The 13,748-nt window shown below is 40.8% G+C and overlaps 1 protein-coding gene and 1 pseudogene across 5 annotated transcripts in view; both read right to left on the bottom strand.

Annotated features, from left to right (window-relative positions):
* The window catches only part of INVS (inversin), a 144,542-nt gene that overhangs the window by 87,805 nt on the left and 42,989 nt on the right, over positions 1-13,748 (bottom strand). The window lies entirely within an intron of this gene.
* LOC142459066 (proteasome subunit alpha type-7-like) lies at positions 9,981-11,317 on the bottom strand (annotated as a pseudogene).

Here is a 13,748-nt window from a genome sequence, read left to right as displayed (position 1 = left end):
TGATACAGGAGCAGACCGTCTCATCTTTCTCTTTCAGTACAGCTGGTGCGTTTGAATTGCCAATCTTACAGTTAGCAGCCAAATGCTAAATCCACAGGGTCACCAAGGATTCTTAAAAATGCCCACAGTAGCTACACTCAAAAAACTCTTGAGTCTATTCTGACTCAGGGCAACTCTGCACGGCCCAGTAGGATTGCCTCTGTGGGTCTGGAGCTGTAAATCCTCATCCTTCTCTGGCGGAGAGGCGGGTGCACTGAGCTGTGCTGAGGAGGGTAGTGTCCCCATGGGGAGCCCAGCACTCCTCTGGACTAGAACAATGCACTGAACTACATTGGTACACAGTGTTTATAGAAGGAAACTATAAAATTTTACACTGTAATACTCATCATTATTAAATTGGCTCTATAGAATTTCATGGCAATTAGAGTTAATTAATAACTTGGCTTTGAAGAGATGGCACATTTGAGAATAAGTCAGTGTACCACTTTCCCTGAATGCGTTCTCCATCTCACACTCCAAAGAGCATTACAGCTCAAGTGAGCACAATGGAAAAGATACGGTACTATTGGCATTATTTAAGTCCAGGCATACTATCTGTTCTATTTTCCTAAAGGTCACTTTTCTTTCCTCAGGCATTCTTTTGAAAAAGTGACTTAGCCATGGCTAGTTCATGCAGGAAGAAATGAAATATTTTGTTTTGTACAGAACAACATTTATAAGTGAGTGGGGAAAATAACTGTGGAATAAACACACATTACTAACTCATCGATCCCTTTAACTTAATGCCACACTTATGTTATACTGATAATAGTATTAAAGTGCTTATCACTTGCTAATTCTGACAATGAGATGACAATTCATGCAATTTCTCCCCTACAGTTTCATTTTGAATCTTTATTTAAGTGGTTTACCTTCTAACATTACCAAAGACAAAAAGAAATAGTCTGGATTGTGTGTATGCATGTGTGTTACATCAATGCTCGACTAGATCATGTAAAATCACATAGATTTATTATTCAAAGAGAAGTCTAATGAAATAAAAATGGGAGCATGTGTTAGCTGTGTTGACTTCAAGATCTACTCCTTTGTATAAAATCGGGCTTTCATACACCTTCCTCCTCAATTCTGCGAGCACACAGTTCCTTATTCCCTTCACCATGAATAAGGCCGACATCTGACAGCTTCACAAGGCTGGCAGGGTTACCCAACAGCCCACCCTCCCTATTCTCAATCCAATTAGACCTCTAATCCTCCAGATGAAAGGCCCGACTGCTCACGTTCCTCATGACAACGACAGCTATTGATTATTTGTCACTGCAGCTAACACCTTCCCTGTCGAGCTGCTCTGACAGAAGCAAACCTACCAAATTAGACAGCACTTTATCTGCCCTGGAGGCCAAATGGCACAACAAGTAAAGGCTAATAAATGGTATAAAAATGAACAAATCATAACATTATGACAGGCTGATCGTTGCCAGGCGCCTCCAGCCCCCAGCTCAAGCTTGATGTTTTGTTAGACTCGCTCCTTCTCTTTCCCCTCTGCTCCAGCTCCAACTTTGACTAAATTAAAGGCCAGAACAATTAAGGCATTTGACCAGCAAAGATAAGCCAATTGAAGTATCACCAAGGGACATAAATGTCAATAGCTGACTGCCATTTGTCAATACAAACATCCTGGAGATGCAAATGTTCAGGCCTCTGCTCTCCACTAGGTTGCACTGACTCTCTTTCCAAGGAGAGGCAGCTCCCAGCAAGCGAGGGTCTGTGAGGGGTGGGGGAAGAAAGGAAGAGAAACGACTAGTCCCAAGAGAGGGAACAGTTTGGGAAGAGCAGCTAGGAGACCTTGGGGCTACAGTAGGGGGATTGTACAAGACAAAAAGAGCAAAGCGCAGCTAATTTTTACTTTGAAAACTATTCTAATATTAGACAACTAGAATATCCAATGCTTTTTAAATAGGATATATGCATAATGTAAGAAATAATGGACAACCTAGGAGAACTGACAAAAATTAAAACTTTAGAAGTGGTTCTCAACCTTTCTAATGCCACGACACTTTCATACAGTTCCTCATGTGGTGGTGACCCCCAACCATCAAATTATTTTCATTGCTACTTCATAACTGTAATTTTGCTACTGTTCTGAATCATAATGTAAATATCTGATATGCAGGATGTATTTTCATTGTTACAAATGGAACATAATTAAAGCATAGTGATTAATCACAAAAACATGTAATTATATATTGTGAAATATTTATTTCTAATGACAAATAAATGAAATACTGTCTTGAAGCATGGTGCAGCATGGCTAACAGTCTTCACGCTGGGTACTCTTAGGTGGGCATATCTGAATGTGGGCTCACTGGCCTGGAGACGGATAGAGGAGCGGTGTCTCAGTTCCTAAGACCATCGGAAATATGTGTTTTCCGATGGTCTTAGGTGACGCCTGTGAAAGGGTCCTTCGACCCCCCAAAGAGGTCATAACCCACAGGCTAAGAACTGCTGCTTTACAATATGCTCATTTATTCAATAAAATGTTTGAGCACCAATAGTGGGCAATGGGGATAAAGTCATGAATAAAACACACAAGTGGAAGAAAATTCTCTCACCTCTTGGAGTTTATATGCTCAATGGGGTTGTAGACAATAAGCAAGATAAAAAATATATTTTATATGAGGGAATTTCACAAAGTTCATGGAAAATTTCCATTCTTTTTAGTCCAAAGTTTCCATGAACTCTTTAGGTCCCTTGTATTGTTTTTTAGATAGTGTTAGGGGCAGAATTAAAATAAGTAAGAAACGCAGATTTGAAGGTGAGGGGGTTACTAGACAAAGGAGCCTGGGAAGGGTTCACTGAGACTATGACGCTTTTAAAGTTTTTTTTTTGTTTTTTGCTTTTATCTTTAAAAAAGTTTTATTGGCATATAATTCACCTATCACCTATAATTTAATAGTTCAATCTCATTAAGAAGAGTTGTGTAATCATTACTATAATCAATTTTAGAACATACTCTTCCTGGTCGATATTGTTGTCATTTCCCCACCACCTCCCTGGTGATGCACCTAGGTAGTTATTAATCCAGTCACTGTCTCTATCGATTTACCTGTTCTGGTTTCATTGTAAAGACTTAATGAAAGGGAGGGGTGAACATGGAGATAGTTATTGGAATAGCATTCTGGTAGAAGGAGGTGCAAAGGCAAAAACTTCAAGACCAGAACATTTTTCATCTGTTAAAGGAACAAAGTGGCTTATGCCAAGAAAACAAGGGCAAGCGTCGAAACAAAGTCATAAAACTATACGGGGGTTCAAAATACATACAGTTTTACGGGCTACAGGAAACACTTGGGCATTTACTCTGAGATGGAAAACCCTTTGAGGGTTTGGAGCAGAGGAGTGAAAGCTCTGCTGGTTACATGTTGGGCTACAAACCACGAGGTCAGCAGCTTGAAGCCACCAGGCGCGCCTCAGAAAAAATACGAGGCTTTCCAGCCCTGTAAAGAATGATATTCTCGGAAGCCCACAAGGGCAGTGCTACCCTGTCCTATAGGGGCCTGTCCTATAGGGGCCTATAGGGTCTGCACGGGTCAGAATGGACTCGATGACAGTGAGTTTCGTTTTTTAGTTTGGTGTTTCTGGCTAAAGTGTAAAGAACAGACCGCAAGGACCAAGGGTAGAAGTCAGGAGACCAGTGAGGCTGCTACAATAATCTTAGAATGGTGGTGGCCGGATCAGGGATAGAGAGAAATGGATGAACTGTGAATAAATTTAAAATAGAGAGTTGACAAGATTTATGAAGGACACCAATCATACAAAGGAGCAGAACTTTACATAAAACTGGGTGCTCAATATGCTACTTGAATTGATTCCTCGGCCTGTCAGTTCTATTAAAAATGCTATGCCTTGTAGCAAAAGAGCTATGCCAAGGTGAATTTTAAAATAGATGATTTTAAGCAAAAACTTTGGATTCACACAGATCTATGTTTGAATCCTGGCTCTGCTATTTAATGGTAAATGAATCAAACTCTTCGAGGCTCAGTTTCTTCATCTATACATTGTGATCTTCTATTATTCTTAGCTAGGTGAGAAGGAGGAGATATGTAAGACAGAAGAGATTCATTTAAAAATACCTTAGTCTCGAATTACAATACGAAGTGATGAAATCATGATACTTCCAAGCTCTGTTCATTGTCAACGCTTAGAAATAATGGCCAACCCAGTAGCAATACACACCCCTAGGCCCCAGATTGTATTCTCCAAATACTTTTACCTATTCAAAAATTCCTTGGGAATATGGGTGATTCTAAATTGAGATCAAAACAACAGAGAAAATGAACCTGAAATATTTGGTCATACTAGATAGTAAGGAAGCTATCAAATAGGATCTTGTCCAAAGGAAGATGAAGAGTGGTCTAAATGAAATCAAACTCACTGCCATTGAGTCTATTCCATAAGAGCAACTCTATTCTATAGAACAAAACTGCCCCTTCGGGGTTTTGAGGCTTTAAATCTTTACAGGAGCAGAAAGCCTCATCTTTCTCCCACAGAGTGACTGGGGATTCTACCTGCTGACCTTGCACCCCAATATATAGCCTGCTATACCACCAGGGATCCTTGAAGAGATGATCAAATTGAAATATTGGCATTTTTTTTACTACAAATGAACGAGTGGCTCTAGCCACTGGACATCAATAACTGCTAAAATCACTAAAACAGAGACAACTAAACATGACGTATCTCATGCTAAGGAACATATCGGAACATATCATAAAATAAAGTAGTTTTTCCCAAAACATTAACCTCAGATCAGAACACATCTCTAGATCCAATAAGTAATTTAAAGGGCATTCAGAGGACAGGAGATAGGCTAACTATATCTGGAGATAGAATCAATATAATCTAGTTTTGCCCAAAACATTAAACTCAGATCAGAACACATCTCTAGATCCAATAAGTAATTTAAAGGGCATGCAGAGGACAGGAAATAGGTTAACTATATCTGGAGACAGAATCAATATAATCTAGATTCAGGCAATCAGTCAAGACTGAGATATCAAGATAGATTTGGGGTTAAGCCATTTTTACAAAAAAAGAGAGGGTGTGGTAGTTACACAATTTCATGTCAACTTGATAAATAAGAATGAAGGGGTAGAGTCTAGCCTGTCAATCAGGTCACAGCCTAATTGATCCCTCCTTGTGGGCATGGCCTTTCTCATGAGGATTCTGGGAACTTTTTCTTCCTCCCTGGAGGCGGGACACACTCTCTTTGCTTCACCTTCCAGTGGACAAGCCAGATGGAGCCAAGCTAATGGTAGCCAGAGTGCTGAGATGCTTCCACCACCACCGGATACACAAGACTTTTCACCCACTGGCCTGTGATCTTCTTATATTTGGCATCAAGGCATGGGCTTTGTCAGTCTGAAGAGGAATTCATGGGCTAATATTGGACCATATGGGCTAATATCAAACTTATGGACTTGATCTGGGCTGTTTTCTTTTCTTTTTTTTTTAAACAATTTATTGGGGCTCATACAATTCTTATCACAGTTCATACATATACATACATCAATTGTATAAAGCACATCTGTACAGTCTTTGCCCTAATCATTTTTTTCTCCTCTTTTCTTTTTTTACATTTTATTAGGGACTCATACAACTCTTATCACCATCCATACATATACATACATCAATTATATAAAGCACATCCATACATTCCCTGCCCCAATCATTCTCAAGTCATTTGCTCTCCACTTAAGCCCCTTGCATCAGGTCCTCTTTTTTTTTTCCCCTCCCTCATGTGCCCTTGGTAATTTATACATCGTTATTTTGTCATATCTTGCCCTGTACGGAGTCTCCCTTCCCCCCTTCTCTGCTGTCCCTCTCCCAGGGAAGAGGTCACATGTGGATCCTTGTAATCAGTTCCCCCTTTCCAACCCACTCACTCTCCACTCTCCCAGCATCGTCCCTCACACCCTTGGTCCTGAAGGTATCATCCACCCTGGATTCCCTTAATATATGATTACGCTTAGATATAAAGTTCTTTCATATATATATATATTTATTTATTTCTCTGGATTTGTTTCACAATTCAACCCTGACTAACACAAAGGGGCTCAAGGGGCAAACGGGAAATCTATACAGGTGTATGTCACTTAATATCTGTTCAGACAATGTCCAATTGCACATGTGTCTCTGGCCCCATAAGGCTACAACAAATTTCAGAAATTCTCATTAGAGAATGGGACATAGCAGAAGTACTTTGCTAAGTACAGAGATTTGATTTATCTTTGACTAGCTCTTCAGGTCCTAATGTGCATGGGGCCTGGGGTCAGCAGAAGGATGGTGGGGAAGGGGGGCTTTCTGCACTCATCTGGGGTTGCCTGTCACCCTGTGCTCACCTTAAGCAATCCCCTTGTTGGTTTTCAAGACTGTAACTATTTACAGGAGTAGATAGCCAGTCTTTCTTCCGATGGGCTGCTGCTGGTTTCAAACTGCCGACCAGTTGGATTGCAGCCAAACACGTAACCACTACACCATCAGGGCTCCTAAGCTTTACTATAGGAAGGGGAAAATGGAAATAAGATTATCATGGCTTGACAGTTATTAAAGCTGAGAATGATATATTATTCTGTCTACTTTGGAAAATGCTTCAAGTTATTTCTAATAAAATATTGAGAATACACAAGCTTTAAAAAACAAACAGACCAAAACCAATTTATTAGGAAGCTGATTCCTCCACTCACATCTATGATCTAGTAAATCTCATTGGACTGCTTCTCACCATTTCTACCCAATTCTGGCCCAAGTGAACATCATCTCTCACCTTCCTAATTTCTCTCTTTTCATCTGCCCTCATCCTTTGTCATTCTATTGCCAATACAGCAGCCAGAAGGAGTCTTCCCAATTAGAAGCCAATCATGTTTTCTGGGCTCAAACCCTTCTATAACCTTCCCTCTCCTACAGACTAAAAGCAGAGACCCTTCAATGGCCCATGGGCTCTGACTGGTATTTATGCTCTTTCTCACTCTCTGGTGGCGTAATAGTTTCGAGTTGGGTTGCTATCCTCAGGTTGTCAGTTTGAAACCACCAGTAGCTCTGCAGGAGAAAGACTGGGCTTTCTACTCCCATAAATATGTACATCTTGGAAATCCACTGGGCAGTCATTAGTGAGTCAACATGGACTTCATGGCAGTGAGTCTGGAGGCATTTGGGTTTTCACTCCACCAGTCACAGTGCTGGTGTTGACTGATCTTTGTGTGACTCAGGCGTGCTTCCATCTCAAGGTCTCTGTAGGTGGCACTCTTTCTCCTGGGGGTTCTCTTTTCTCCTTTCAGCCTTTAGTCAATGTTCTTTGCTTAAATGAGGCTTTACCTGATCATCCTACATATTTTACAACCTCCAGACTCCACATTTGATTCCTTTGTCTTACTGCTTTTTCACATCAAAGCACTTATCCCCATCTGACATAATAATGCACAGATTTTATACCTCTTCATTTTGTTTATTCTTCATTTCCCATCAATAGAACGTATGCTCTTTGAGGTGAGGGAGTTTTTGTCTGATTTCTTTTGTTTTAGTACACTACTATATTCCCAATATAATGATGTGTACCTTGATTTGTAAGTTGTCAGTAATTGTTAAGTCAATGAAACTTTTGATTTATCGACCAGTGCTTTTGACAGCCATAACTCTTAATTATATTTGTGGGGTGAAAGGTACTATGGTCGTAGGCATTGGAGCTCCACTTATGTTTTTTCATGAAACAACTTAAAAACCTACAAGGCATCTAACATTCTTTAGACGTTTTCCTTTGTGAGGTCTCACAGAAAAAGGGTGTTCTGTCATGCCTCCTCACTTCCTTCATCTCCGCTATTGAGGTCTTGCGGATTCTTAAAAGATTATCTACTTTGCTCATCTCTACATGTCAGAATGTTTTGTTCTCTATGTTTCTTTTAGCTCCACCTGCTAGGATACCTACTTATCACTTCTGGATGAGCTTTTCCCCATTTCTTGCCAATCCATATAACGTCCTCAGTCTCAGTCACTCCAAATTTGATTTAAGTGAATTATAAGGTCCAAGTACTTCCAACATACTGAAAATATTAAACTAAGTCATATTCAAATTATTTTAAAAAATAATTTTATTGGGGGCTTGTACAACTCTTATCACAATCCATACATATATCCATTGTATGTCAGGCACATTTGTACATTTGTTACCCTCATCATTCTCAAAACATGTGCTTTCTACTTATGCCCTTGGTATCAGCTAATATTTTCCCTTCCCTCCCCTTTTCCCCTCCCTCATTAACCCTTGATAATTTATAAATTATTACTTTGTCTTGTCTTACACTGTCCGAAGTCTCCCTTCACCCACTTTTCTGTTGTCCGTCCCTCAGGGAGGAGGTTATATGTAGATCCTTATAATCGGTTCCCTCTTTCTACCCCACCTTCCCTCCACCCTCCAGGTATCGTCACTCTCACCACTGGTCCTGAAGGGATCATCTGTCCTGGATTCCCTGTTTCCGGTTCCTATCAGTACCAGTGTACATCCTCTGGTCTAGCCAGTCTTGTAAGGTAGAATTGGGATCATGATAGTGGAGGGGGGAGGGAGGAAGTTTTTTAAAAACTTGAGGAAAGTTGTATGTTTCATCGTTGCTACACTGCACCTGACTGGCTCATCTCCTCCCCACAACCCTTCTGTAAGAGGATGTCCAGTTGCCTACAGATAGGCTTTGGGTCCCCAATCTGCACTCTCCCTCATTCACAATGATATGATTTGATACCTGATCCCTTCGGACACCTCCTGGTCACATAGGCTAGTGTGCTTCTGTCATTGGGCTTTGCTGCTTCTGAGCTATATGGCCACTTGTTTACCTTCAAGCTTTTAAGACCCCAGACACTATATATATTTTTTCTTTTTTTACATTTTATTAGGGGCTCATACAACTCTCATCTCAATCCATATATACACATACATCAGTTGTATAAAGCACATCTGTACATTCTTTGCCCTAATCATTTTCAAAGCATTTGCTCTCCACTTAAGCCCTTTGCATCAGGTCCTCTTTTTTTTCCCCCTTCCTCCCCGCTCCCCCCTCCCTCATGAGCCCTTGATAATTTATAGATTGTTATTTTGTCATATCTTTCCCTATCCGGAGTCTCCCTTCCCTCCATCCATCTCCCTGGGAGGAGGTCACATGTGGATCCTTGTAATCAGTTCCCCCTTTCCAACCCACTCACCCTCCACTCTCCCAGCATTGCCCCTCACACCCCTGGTCCTGAAGGTATCGTCCACCCTGGATTCCCTGTGCCTCCAGCTCCCATATGCACCAGTGTACAACCTCTGCCCTATCCAGTCCTGCAAGGTAGAATTCGGATTATGGTAGTTGGGGGGAGGAAGCATCCAGGATCTGGGGGAAAGCTGTATTCTTCATCGGTACTACATCGCACCCTGACTGACCCATCTCTTCTCCTAAACCCCTCTATGAGGGGATCTCCAGTGGCTGACACTTGGGCCCTGGGTCTCCACTCTGCACTTGCCCCTTCATTCACTATGGTATACACACACACACACACACACACACACACACACACACACACACACACACATATATATATATATATATATATTTGCATGATGCCTTATACTTGGTCCCTTTGACACCTCGTGATCACACAGGCTGGTGTGCTTCTTCCATATGGGCTTTTTTGCTTCTGAGCTAGATGGCCGCTTGTTCACTTTCAAGCCTTAAAGACCCCAGACACTATCTCTTTTTCCAGCCAGGCACCATCAGCTTTCTTCACCACATTTGCTTATGCACCCATTTGTCTTCAGCGATCCTATCATGGAGGTGTGCAGCCAATTATATGGTTTTTTTGTTCTTTGATGCCTGATAACTGATCCCTTTGGGACCACGTGATCACACAGGCTGGTGTGTTCTTCCATGTGGACTTTGTTGCTTCTGAGCTAGATGGCCGCTTGTTTATCTTCAAGCCTTTAAGACCCCAGTCACTATCTCTTTTGATATCTGGGCACCATCAGCTTTCTTCACCACATTTACTTGTTCACCCGCTTTGGCTTCAGCAGTTGTGTCGGGAGAGTGAGCATCACAGAGTGCAAATTTTTTTGTGACTATTCATAGCCTTTATTTTCCAAAATGTAATCTCCTTACAGGCATTAAGCACATGCTTTCTTCTCTGTGAGCAGGAATCACCAAGAACATATATACTAAGAACACAGTAAGCAACACCAAGAACATAGTAAGCACATATGGAAAGTGTAGTGAACAACTCTAATGTACTGAACATTCTTAAGAAAAAATAGACATCTAAACTAATACATGTAGTGATTTCTCTCCTGTTCAGAGAACACCCTATTCAAATGCCTTGACAAATTCTTATCACACTTTTATTGCCTATTTGAATTAGGCCTTCAATAAGTAAAATTATATGCAACTTACAGGGAAAAATGTACACAGAAAACTCTGACTAAAATTCAACATTTTAATTTTATTAAATTACTCATTTTTAAATTAAAATATGTTTTACTATCCTTTCAAAGAAAAGCTTCATATTAATATGTATTTGTTTATGCAATGGTTTTATCACAGCCATAAATATGGCAGTCTCAGAATACCCCATAACTACCAAATTCAATGCTATAAATTAACTTAGCCCTTTTAAAATGTCATCAAATAATTCTGAATGGTATGACAAAACAGTAAGGACTCTCAGTGTTCTTCCTAAAAAATTAGACAATCTTCTTTGACTTCTTCTCTGCTTCTTCTTTTTCCTTTTCTATTTCAGTTACCTTTAATTCAATTTCTTTGGCACTAAACATCTTCCAAGCATGATGGGTATCAGAGGGATCTGTCTGATATAACCGTCGGATACCATCATCACCAAAACCTACAATTAAGGCAGAAATACCAAAAGGTCTTTGTCCATTGCTCTGAGTATATTTCTGCTTTAGAGTTGCTATGAAGCGAGTTATGTACTCCACAGTGACGGGGTCCTACACTGTAAGCTTATGGCTCTGGCACTCCACGCGGGCTCTGTTGATCACTACTCGGGTGTCAGCTGTGAGTCCTGCAAAAGCCATGCAGAAATGGTCATCAAGGGCACAGATTTTCCTTACAGTTCTTTCATCTTGAAGCTTGGCAACAGATTTTTTTTCTACTCTGAGTACAACTATATTGGTGCCTCGAATTCCAACTGCTGTGGAGCCTTTTTTCACCGCTTCATGCGCATATTCCACTTGGAAAAGGTGTCCGACAGGGGAGAAGACAGTGATTGCTCGGTCGTACCGCGAGGCCATGGTGCTGGATTAGACCAAGTACAGAATGTGCTCGAACTCAACACGACGCGGTGGGGAGCCACTCCCGCCGCCACGTGCAGCCACCGGAAGCTCTTGCACTGGCCATAGAGTGCAAATTTAATAAAAGAAAGTATTCATGCATTGAGGGAGTGCTTGAGTAGAGGCCCAAGGTCCTTCTGCCACCTTAATACTAAGCCTATAAATACAGACACATAGATCTATTTCCCCATCCTCCTATATATATTTGCATGTACATGTCTTTGTCTAGACCTCCATAAATGCCCCTTGACTCCTAGCTCTTTCCTCCATCTCCCTTGACTGTCCTCCTGACACTATATCTTTTGATAGCCGGGCACCATCTGCTTTCTTCGCCACATTTGCTTATGCACACATCAAATTCTTTTTAGTGCAATATAAGTTTTGTTTTGAGAAGACAATAGGCTAAGGTATAGAAGACAGGATACGAAAAAACGAATAAATGTGAAATGATTAGAAAATGAGACACGATAAACTCTGTGTATAAGCTGAGTTTTCAGCACATTTTTATGCAGTTTTTGTGGTCAAATTAGGTGCCTCAGCTGATATTTGGGTCGGCTCATACTTGAGTATATACGGTATCTTAAGATTGAGAATGTCATAAGGAGTAAAAGCTTGGAGTAAGATTTTTTAGCCCAAATTATTGAAGAATGGTAACTTTCTTTAAAAATGGAGTGATTAATAAAGAAAATGGTGATATTAATAAAGGCTGATCGCTTTCTTTAAAAATGGGGATATTAATAAAGAGTTTTTGGGACAGTGGGATGTTGTTGTTGCTGTTAGGTGCCATCAGGCAAGTTCTGATGCATAGTAAACCTATGTTCAACAGAAAGAGACACTGCCTGGTCTAGTGCCATCCTGACAATTACTGTGTTTGCGTTCACTGTTGCAGCTACGGTGGCCCATTTGTTGAGAAGTTTTTTCTTTTTCACTGTCCCTCTACTTTACCAAGCATGACGTTCTGTTCCAGGAGCTTGCCTCTCCAATAACAGATTGGATGTTATCCAAGATGATAACAACCTTGTCATTCTCACTTCTAAGGAACATTCTGGCTATACTTATTCCAAGACAGATTTAGCCCTTCATTTGGTAGTCCAGAAGGAGCCCTGGAAGCACTGGACTACTAACTACAAGATCATCCATTTGAAACCACCAGCAGCTACTTGGGAGAAAGATGAGGCTTTCTGCTCCCATAAAGCCTTGGAAACCCAAGAGGTAGTGTATAGCCTCAGAAACCCAAAGGGGCAATTTTATTCTGTCCTATAGGGTCACTCTAAGTTGGAATCGATTCAATGGCAGTGACTTTGGTTTTAGGCTTTGTAGTCCATGGTACCGTCAATATACTTCAGCACCACTGTAATCCATGCATCGATTATTCCTTGGTCTTGCTTATTCATTGTCTAGCTTTAATATGCATATGAAGGGATTGAAAATATTATGGCCTGGTCTAGGTACACTTAGTTTTCAAAGTGACATTCTTGCTTTTCAATACTTTAAAGAGGTCTTGTATAGCAGATCTGCCCAATGAAAAAGGTCATTGATTTCTGCTGCCTTCTTGAGCATTGATTGTGGGTCCAAGTAAAATGAAACATCTCACAGCTTTAGTCTTTCTCTGTTTATCATCATTGTGTTAGTCTGGGTGAACTAGGGAAACAAATCCATAGAAACTCATATGTATAAGATAGATTTTTATATAAAGGGTAAATGTACATTAAGAAAGCATCCCAACCCAGTGCTGTCCAAGACCATAAGTCCAACATTAGCCCATATGTCCGATCGATCTACAAAGTCCTCCTCCATCTCACAAAACACACACTATGATGCCAACTGGAGGAGGAAAGCCGAATATGTGAGCATGTAAGCATCTCAGCGCTGGCTGGGATCTCCACACAGCTGCTCCAGCACCCAGGGCTGCATCGGGGTAGGTCCACGTGGCTTCTCCTCAGGGATATCTTGCAGAAAGTGAGCCTTGCCAGCTGAAGCAGGGAACCAGCTAAGGCAGCTGCACCCTGGTCTGACCATCAAAAAGCAAGAAACCTAAGAACTAGAAAAGCAAGGCTCACTGAGCCATTTATCTCTCTCCACTCTTCAGTTAATCCCACATGTTTAATGGCCAGGTTGACATAATAAACCTTAACTATCTCAATCATGTTGTTTATTGGTCAAATTGTGCGAATTTTTTATTTTCTTTACATTGAATTGTACTCCAATCTAAAGGCTGCAGTCCTTGATTTTCACCAAGTGCTTCAAATATTTCTCACTTTCAGCAAACAAGTTGCATCATTTGCATATCACAAGTTGTTAATGAGACTTCCTCCAATTGCTTTGCTTTTTTTTTTTTTTTTTTGGTATTGTTTCTGTTAGGTCTCCCCCAAGTGTGAAGCACAGAAGGAGT

The sequence above is a fragment of the Tenrec ecaudatus genome, chromosome 10, assembly GCF_050624435.1.
Source record: "Tenrec ecaudatus isolate mTenEca1 chromosome 10, mTenEca1.hap1, whole genome shotgun sequence".
Classification (NCBI taxonomy): domain Eukaryota; kingdom Metazoa; phylum Chordata; class Mammalia; order Afrosoricida; family Tenrecidae; genus Tenrec; species Tenrec ecaudatus.
Note: the sequence above shows the minus strand (reverse complement) of the source record. Positions and strands in the feature narration are given on the sequence as shown.